This window comes from Limulus polyphemus, unplaced genomic scaffold (assembly GCF_000517525.1).
Source record: "Limulus polyphemus unplaced genomic scaffold, Limulus_polyphemus-2.1.2 Scaffold1107, whole genome shotgun sequence".
In the NCBI taxonomy this organism is placed as follows: domain Eukaryota; kingdom Metazoa; phylum Arthropoda; class Merostomata; order Xiphosura; family Limulidae; genus Limulus; species Limulus polyphemus.
The window spans coordinates 295370-305629 of record NW_013666717.1 but is presented as its reverse complement, the minus strand read 5'-3'; the positions used below and the strand labels follow the sequence as shown (position 1 = coordinate 305629).

General features: G+C 32.6%; 1 long non-coding RNA gene across 1 annotated transcript; it reads left to right on the top strand.

Moving 5' to 3' along the window:
- The first annotated feature begins 1247 nt into the window (after nt 1–1247).
- LOC111086446 lies at nt 1248–9837 on the top strand. The gene is made up of 3 exons (XR_002611175.1): nt 1248–5711; nt 5974–6153; nt 9006–9837. It is a non-coding gene; the product is annotated as an uncharacterized LOC111086446 (long non-coding RNA).
- The last annotated feature ends 423 nt before the right edge of the window (nt 9838–10260 follow it).

Here is a 10260-nt window from a genome sequence, read left to right as displayed (position 1 = left end):
AGTATTGTTACGTAAAACTGAAACGCGATGCGCCAAAGAGAGTATGTATTATTAGTTTGCTATAAACTTTGGAAGCTACTATAACTGTTTGTTTACTATGAATTTCGCGCAAAGCTACACGAGGGCTATCTGCGCTAGCCATCCCTAATTTAGCAGTGTAAGGCTAGAGGGAAGGCAGCTAGTCATCACCACCCTCCGCCAACTCTTAGGCTACTCTTTTACCAACGAATAGTCGAATTAATCGCCACACTATAACGCCCCCACGGCTGAAAGGGCGAGCATGTTTGGTGTAATGAGGATTCGAACCCGCGACTTTATATTGTTTGTAAGTTTATGAAACTTTTGTTTATAAATCATTGTTTGTAATAACTATTTGTAATAACTGTTATTGTAAATTGTACTGTTGTGTGTATATTAAAACGTATTTGTGTTAAAAAGAAAACTGTGTATCATTCTTGTTGGCAAATATCATAAACTGACTATATATCGGCTTTTACTTAACTACTAAATTCAAAGTATAATTTAACTACTCAATTTCAGGCCATTTGAAATTATAATACGTAACAACGTTTATTATTTAGTTTACGAAACTGGAAATTGCATCTATAAAACGGCCAAGATACAGGGCTGAATAGACAATAAATAAAATCCTTTGTCCTACTTCAAGTACTTGTACTCATGTTGGAACTTGGAGTGAATAACCCCAACCGACTGATTTCTCGGTTAATAACAAAACTTAGCCACGATCTTAACATAAGCACGACAGTTATTTAAAATATAATAGATATTAAACACCATATCTAATCCTGAATAATTTTTAAAAACACGCATTATACGAAAACAGCATCTCCAATGAAATATATGTTCTTATTATTTAAATAAGGCCATCGCCTTCTCTGTCGTGTGACGGAATGCGTAATATTTACATGACTATAATTTTTTCGGGTTGTTCCAATGAACTATCAATGATATCCAACTACTAAATTGAAAATTAGTAACACTTACACTTTTTGCTTCTTCAATTGGTTTTTCCTTTGTAAATATAATCCACATGGACACATATGTTACATATAATTTTCTCTTCCGTCAACATACTCTACGCTTACATTAGGTTACAGGCCAAACACTAGAAACGAGGTCACGTTCGAAACAAAGGAAGAGGGTAGCACCTATTCGTCCCGCCATCTCTTTGTTACACGCCTCTAGTCACATGACCAATACAGTTCTTTCTCATTGGTGTACCTCTTGCCAGTATGGTTTTCATCGGAGAATTTTGGAGCCGAGATTATTTTTGAAAAGAAAAATTTGTTGACGTAAGAACAAGCGTTAGGAAAAATTGTGAACGTGGTTGATTATCCAGTAGTTTAACCTCGCATAAAGTAATTAAACTAATTTTTTTCGAGGAAATTAGAAAAATACTCTTGTATCATTAAGGCAATATCAGTTGATAAGTCTAGTTTTTCGTTAAAATTAATTTTTCTTAATAAAAAAAACAGTTTCCTTTGCATCCAACCCAATTCAATTTGTAGTTGTAACTTCTTAAGACTAAATAATGTGATTTTGCACCTCTCAAAACAAAGAGATGGCGGATTTCAAACCGCATCTGCTATTCACAGCCGATATTTGATTTTTAAGTAATGAAGCATTTATTCCAAATTACTCGAGGATGATAATGAATGACACTTGCTCAGAATTTTATGCAAAACTCCTGACCAACAACAAATTGCTCGAAAATCTTCACTCATCAGTGAGTGAGAGAGGTATCTGTATATATGACTAGGAGCAGTAATGTAAATAAAAAATACATTGTTTGTATTTTTCCCTAAGTAAGAAAAAGTAGGGGATCCCATTTCTTTTTATATGAAAATCTGGTCACTCTGGATAAGGTACCTTTCCTCAGTCATGCTGTTGAGTGGAGCCCTATTTAATTTTAAGTATCTTTCTAGAATATAATTAAAATAAAAGTGTGTGATGCAAGTTATGATAACCCAAATGCCTTGCCTCGCACTTACTATAATGAAAGGTAATTTGCTAAATAATTGTCTAACTTGCCAATTGATCCACGCACATATGCAGAGGGGTTTCAGCTGAACCCCCTATTTTGTGATGTAAAAAAGGTTATGCATATATGATTATATTTATACTGTTAATGTTATAGTGAAGCTGCTTATGCCATGGTAATTGCTGTTTAATGTTTGTGGATTTTATGTGAAAAGCCATGCAATTCTTTAAACAAAATTGCTTCCAGAGTTAATTTCGTAGCACCTATTTTATACAAATATTCTGGGGGGGGGCATGCCTACAGACTCTCCCATAGCATTAGAACGCTTTGTATGCTGATTGTGCCTTGCACAATATGAATATGTGTTGGCTTTTGATCTTGCAAATTAGAACCCTCCTTTCAAACATTCTGTGTACGGGCCTGTGATCCAAATCATTCTGTAAGTTAAATACACCTCAACATCTTCAATATAGTTAAGAAATTCCTAAGAGTTTAATGTTGTCAGCAAACTGGTTAATAATGTCCCTATTTGCAGAAATATTGAATATAACTTATAAGTCAAAATATGTTATCATTTCAATGTATAGGTCACTGGTTAGGCTTCATTTGGAGTATTGTGACTCCTTACTTTAAGGACAATGAACTGTTGAAAAGAGTTTAAAGGAAGACTACTAGAAATTAGAATGATACATGAGATGAAAGTTTATCACATGAAGACAGGTTAAGCTCTCAAAAGAAGAGTTGAAAGGGACCTGATTAATGTGTTCAAATTGAATAAGTGAATTGACAGTGGTGATGTATCATCCATTTTTTTATGTAGTATTAAGAATGGTAGGAAAAGGAAGCAGAAATATAAAATTTGGCAGTGTGGGAGTTATATTCATCATAGACAGATTTTACTTTCAGGGTGGTTGGCCTTTGGAATGGGTTGCTTTCAGATATGATAGATACAGTAAGTTTAAGGGAATGTTTAATAAATATTTAAATGATCAGGACTGGATTTGAGTGTGTTTTCTTTAAGCAAGTAGGACAACCTTAATGGGCCAATAGGCCCTTTGTTGTTTTTTAAATGCTATGTAATATCATTGATGTAAATAAGAAAAAGCAAAGTCTCAAGCATTGAATCATGAGGCATACCACAATACTAGTAACAAAAATCCAGTTTGACTAAATTTTATTATAAAAAAAATTACTTTTTTCTCATCAAGCTACTCTACAATCTAAAACATCAGTTTTTCTCCAACCTCCATTGATGTGACTTCCTTAGGTAATTTTTGTGGCACATTATCAAAAACTTAAAAATTGATTACAAGTCAAAAGAGGTAATTATAAAAAACACTAGGTAGGCTTCATTTGAAATACTGTGTACAGATTTGGTCTCTCCACTCAAGAAAGGATTTTGACTTATGGGAAAGGTTTTAAATAACATAAGATAATATTAAAGGACAACAAGAGACCCTTTGGTCCATCTAGGCCCTTCTGTTTATGACATTAAACACTAAAAACTTAAAGCCAGCCCTTATCATTCAAATGTTTATCAAGATTTCCCTTAAATGAACAACATGTACTACATCTGAAGGCAACACATTCCAAAGGCCAACAACCCTGTTTGTAAAATAAAGCTGTCTAAACTGATAATGACTCCTACCCTACCAAAATTTATATTATGTTCCCTAATCCTACTATTGTCATTACTGAATATGAAAAAAGATGAGACATCAACACTATCAACTTCCTTAACAATCTTAAACACCTTGATCAGATTCCCTCTAATTCTTCTGTTTTTCAGGAGAAAACAATTTCAGAAATATTAACACATATTATGATTGACAACTTTTTCATCCTAATTGTCATTCTAGTAGCCCTCCTCTGATGCCTTTCCAACAGTTTAGTGTCATTTCTAAGGAAAGGAGCCCAAGACTTAACACACTACTCAAAATGTGGCATAACTAATGACCTATACAATGACATTGTAACTTCTTTAGACTTGTATTCAATATTGCATGGATGGCTTAATATACTGATCAGAATTATATTCATAATTCAAATTGAAATATCCAACCTTACCTTGCATGTATTATATTTAAAAGCTATTTACCATTTATGAAGCCATGCTAACTATCCAACAAAATTTTAAAACTTATTTAAATGACTTTGCAAACCATCTTTTTACCAGACTTTCAATATTTTTTTCCATCACTGATGTAAAATTAATAGGTCTATAATTACAGGGACAGTTTTTATCACCTCCCTTGGAAAGATGAGTAACATTAACCTGCTGGCACCTAACTGCTTTTTAAGGACTTTGAAAAATAGTAGCAAGTGGCTCACATATCCAATCCTTAATCTTCTTCAAACGTGTTTTCATCTGGCAACTGTTCAGGATGAGGAATATTACTTAAATCTTATTAGTAAAAATTGAATAAAAAAGTAGAATTTAATAACCCAGCCATCCCATAATCATCAGATACTAGCTTTCCTACATCATTCCTCATTGGCCCTACTCCCATCTTAATATTTATTTACCCTTAATGTATTTGAAGAAGTCCTTACTATTAATTTTTACATTTTCAGGATAGAAGAAATAATAAATGAACAGTAAAGAAAACTATGACAAAATGAAATTACAATTATCTATCTCGCATCTTTTTGTAATTTGGAACTAAAACCTCATTATTCTTTATCTCCATATGCAGCAAAACATCAAATCTAATTGAGCAATGCCCACTAGCAACCAGATTTTCTTCAATTTCCACCTTATCAATCATTTCTTGATTAGAAGTTAATAATAAATCTAAAATAGCATTGTTCCCTAAACATTTGTTGAAGAAAACGATACTGAACAGTTTCTAAAACTGTTTCCCATAATTTGCACCTCATTATCAGTTGAATTCTACAACAAAACATAACATGCAAAATATGTACAGGTCACTGGTTTGGCCTCATTTGGAGTATTATTTTCAGTCTTGGGGTCCTTACTTTAGTGAAGCAATTGATATTTTTGAGGGAATTTTACAATTGCTTCAGTATTTTTAGCATCTTAAGGGCATTGAAGAAATAAGTTATAACAATTTTCTGAGTTTTTAAGTGAACATGTACATGAAGAAATGGCATAAATAAAAGACGCCTGTGTTACGAACTAAGGCCAAGAACTAGGAAGTGCAGCTAACTGGTTAAGTGGTATTGAGAATCACGAGTTAAGAGTTATAAAAAATGAAGCTACAACAGAGATGTTGAGAAAAATGCTAGCCACAAGTTTGACAGTGACAAGTTACCGATGCTGAGTTAGTGGTATGGTAAAGGCTACTAAAAAGTTTATGATAACATTTCAAATCGGCACTTTGATGCGAGATCTGTTACTCCAGACCAGTGTAATAGTACAAGTGAAAAGGCAACCGTAGCACTCACCATTACAGTAACCAATTACTTGAGAGTTTTGGTTCTTGTTTTGGACTAGCTCGGGAAGTTGCACAGATTGACCAGTAAAATGTTAGAATTATTTGCGGGTAGTTAGAAATACTATTTGGAAAGTTGAAAAAACACAAAGAAAATATGGTTTAAAAACTCATGTCTGGAGCTAAAAAATCAGAATTCTCTCCACGAAGAATTAAGTTCTCCCAGGGCTGACAAAAAGATCTCCAGAAGCTATCTCCAAGTAGTAGCAGTTATCTCCACTATGAACATGAATATCTCCAGAAATACATTGGTTGTAAGTATGAAAATTACCATCTCTTTTGGTCAATTAATGTAGTTATTGTTTATACTAGAGAGAGCTATTCTATATGTATTGAGTAATAGTGTTAATTAGTTAACTAAAAGGATGAAAAGTAAACTAATGATTTATTGAATGTTTAACTATTGATGTTAACAGTGTATACTTTGTGGAAAGACCTAATAAATGTTTTATATTTTGTTCAATGTTAGTCTTGGAATCTGTTTCTTTATTCTAACTGTCAGTTACCTTGATTTAGTGACTTGTGAGCTCCACTTGCCACTGCAATCCTCAACTAAATAAATTGGGTGTAATCGGCAGTATAATTGAAACTCCAACAATTAGCCCTGAGGGTGCCGCCCATTACATTAGAAAGGATATTGAATTGTTGGAAAGGATGATTCCTGGAATGGAAAGGTCGTCCCAAGAAGACAGGCTTGTATTTATTAACTTGTGTTTTAGGAAGATATAAATTTTGTATTCCAATTGTTTAAAAAGTTTTCATTTTTGACTTCTCTGGGTAGTTAATAAATGCATTTTTTTGTATTTCCAACCTGATTATAATGGCTATTTATTTGTGATTTAGACTGTTACACACTTAAGTTTTGGTAAAGTGCTGACCTCAACTAATACTTATAGATACTTGCTCCATAAGCTAATCACCTTGTTAGAAAAATGAAACTGTCTTAATTAAATAGAGCCTACAATATCTCTCAAAATATTAAAACTTGTGTCATTTCATTGTCTGCAGAATATAAAAGAAATCAGGGGCCTTTATCCTATTAATTCCCAGATAATATTGTAAATGTTAATAAGATCACCACTTACCATCCTTTTCTCAAGAGAAAATAAGATACGTTATCACACCTCAGATGAAAGGGTTATCTTGCAGGGATAGTTTAACATCTCTTATTTTGTATCTTGAGGGTAAGAAGTAATTATAGTTATGTTTATAAGATTATCTTGGGGATCGATAGGAAAAAAAGCCTGATTTCTTTGTCCTGTATTCTCAAGATTATAGAACAAGAGGACACAAATGTAAGATTTGGAAGTGACAGGCTAATTTTTATAACAAGGTGATTAACTAATGGAATGAGTTGGCATTGACAATTTACAAAAGTTTTTAAGAGGAATCAATGATTTCCTTAGAAATATAAGGTTGGGGTTAAATTTTTACTTTTTGTAAAGGGTGGATATGCAGGTTCCTTGCTGTCTGCATGTTGTGTATTCTGTTCAGTTTTTTCTGTGTGTTTGTAAATGGCCATTACCTAACCATTATTATTAAACAAGTGTTAACATTTTTAAATAAAAAAATTAATAAGTAGTAATGGGAACATCAAAAATAAAGAAACAAGGTAAGAATGGGTGGGATAACATTACAACACTTGGTGTTTTTTAACACTGTACAACCTCAAAGTGGTTGTGGCCATCATTCCACCCATTCCTACTTTGTGTGCTTTATGTAACTTGGTAATTGTTCAAACTAAATGAAAGGTTTATTTAGCTAAATTTCTCTTTTGTAAACTTTGTTTCAGGAACCAAGTACAGAAACATGAATGTAATCTGACTATTAAGGGGTGGGCCAAAAGAATAGTATCAAACTGGTGATGTTTGAAATTTTTGAATTTGTTTAGTATTTTGCAAGGATTAGCTACTGATAAAACTCAATTCAAGTCTATCACTGGATCAAAGTTTAAAGTAAAACACAAAATAGGAATGGGCAGAACAATAGCTACACCCACTTTGAGGTTGCACCTTGTCAAAAACCACCAAGTTTTGTAATATTATCCTGCCCATTTCTACCTTGTTTCCTTACTTTTTTGGTGCTCCCATTCCTTACTGTTTAATTTAACAATTTTTTACACTCGTCTCATAGCTGTTCCTGGTACTAAGTCTCGAGAGTCACTGGGCTTTATACCTATCCTTCTTGTAGCTTTTTTTAGAACTATCTCTCAACATTTCCTGGCTCTTGCTGATATCTTTGATATACTTTTTCTTCCATATAGCCAGAGTGCTAGTCTTTTCTTTGGCTGTATTATTAATTAGGCTTGTTTTGCATATTGAGCCTTACTGTTTCTAACCGTATCTCTATTCTTGCAGTAATTCTCTCTTGACTGGGACAAAACCTTTTCAAGGTTATCAACATAGGATTTTCTCCTTTTCTCTTGTTTTGTTACCTTGAAAGGTTGTTACTTGGCAACTCACATAGTGTGTTCATAATCATAGAATATGACTACTAGTGTATTGTTAGCTCGTTAGTAGTGTTGCAAAATGTTGATTGTTATTACTTATTACCAAGGTTATAAGTAAAACTAAGAAAACTGATTTTAGCCAAGGTAGCGTAATTCATTCAAATGTATTTAGATTTACATAAGATCAAGGTTTTAGTAGTAATGTATAGTTGCAACAGTTTTGATGCAAATGAAAACATTTTATTAGTTCTTTTCTCCACCTGAATGTTTACAGCGGTTTTGCTGGCCATCTTCTCAAGCATTCTTGACGTTTGTTAGTTTTTGTTGATTGTGCTGTATAATTGTGTTGTATTCAGTATAGACTACGAGAATGAGGTACCATGTGCCAAAACTTGTAATATTTTAGAATCACAGTTGATTAATATACAGTTGAAATTAACATTAATACTGTTTAAGTTAGTGTCTTACAGTGTATAAAAAGATTTTCTTTTTCACTGAAAAACATACATGTCCATACCTTTTTTTTACTATGTAAACCCAGTTTAGAGGTTATTCATTGTTGTATTACTGAATAAAATAACTAATCAGGCTGCCAAGTGTTAGTTCCCTACTTTACCAGCTGATAAAGTCCAGCATTATGTTTCAAGTAATGAGATGTCTTTAATGAGAATTACAAATTAAATAGTGTAAATTGTACAGGATGAACTGGCTTACTTTTAATGAAGAATTGTTAGTTAACAAAAATACAGGATTAACTTTTTCTTTTTTTTTCTGTGAAATGAAAGATTTTAGGAATGGGTGCCACAGGTCTATTAAGTTAAAAAGACATATGCAAAGCCTAGAGAAATTGGTTAAAAGGGTATTTCATTCATATGGGGGGTTCATTAAGAAAATGTAATGTTTATTACATTTATAAGAAGGATCTAAAATGCTTATTGAGATTTTTTCCAAGTTTCAGAAATGTTTACAAGAGGGTCATTATGTTTTACTTAGAAGTCTTGCTCATAAATTTTATTTATGTATTCATGCTAGTCTAATGTTAAGGGTGTTTGGATAATACTCGTTCACACTAGTTGTTTTTCTTCTCCTTTATTTCCAGCTGAACAATGGGTGATACATTACTGAACCCATGCTTTTCCTTTATTTCCAGCTGAACAATGGGTGATACATTACTGAACCCATGCTTCTCCTTTATTTCCAGCTGAACAATGGGTGATACATTACTGAACCCATGCTTCTCCTTTATTTCCAGCTGAACAATGGGTGATACATTACTGAACCCATGCTTTTCCTTTAAATTTTTTGATTAGTCAAAATTGGGTTCTTATTTATTCCAAGTATGTCTCACATTGTGTATTGGGAACTACCAAGAAATGGTCAACATTTGGTCCCTGCTGAAATGAAACAACTAAAACCTGTTGTTGCTATTGGACAAAGCACAAAAAATTCACATGTGTATGCATAAAATGCTGAATGAGATAACCAAGCATAACATCAAAATAAATTATAGATTTGGCCAGATAAATCTTTATTTATATTAATAGTAAGATCTGTTCATTTCCCACCCTAAAATCTTAAATATCTCCAAACCTTCTGAGGCAAATTATAAAAGGTTTGAAACTTTTCATTTTTATTACTTAGTGTTCTTAAATAACTTCTACTGTATTTTACTGTGTGTTTTCTAAGTATAGTTTATAATAAATTTCCACTGTATTATAAATGAAGACTAATTTGTTTACATATATACATCAACATAATTCACACCAGAATGAAAACTTATCACCTGAGTATTATGCATAGTCTTGGTACTTCCATTTTGAAACTTAGTTCTAAGAAATTATAGCACTCACAAACCTTGGTAAAGCTTCTTACAAACATAGAAGTTTGGATTCGATGATGAGGAACCCACTTTGAGACTAATAATGCTTGGAGACGGCTTGAATGAGTAATGAAGAAAAAACTTTAATATAAGTTTAACATAACAGCAAGTGTACAATGTTTTATCATCATCAGTTACTTTTTTTAAAAAAACAGGCTAGTTGGTGATCTAATTTTTGTTTGAGTTTTTGAAATTAGTCCAGTTCTTGATATTTGGAATTCGGGGTTGCTTTTTGGAGTTTTTTCTGCATGTTTTGGATAATACCTGAAAACTGGTTTAAGTTTTTTGATAACTTGATCTTCACAAATTTTGGAATTAATTTTGCAGAGCAGCACTGTGTGAAGAAGGAAATATTGTTTCTCCTTTTGATGATTTTTATATTCAGGTTACGAAGTTTAAAGATGGTTTCATGATTTATTTATGGTGGCGGATAGGTGAGAGAACATACTTAAAAAAAGTTATACGCGGAATAACA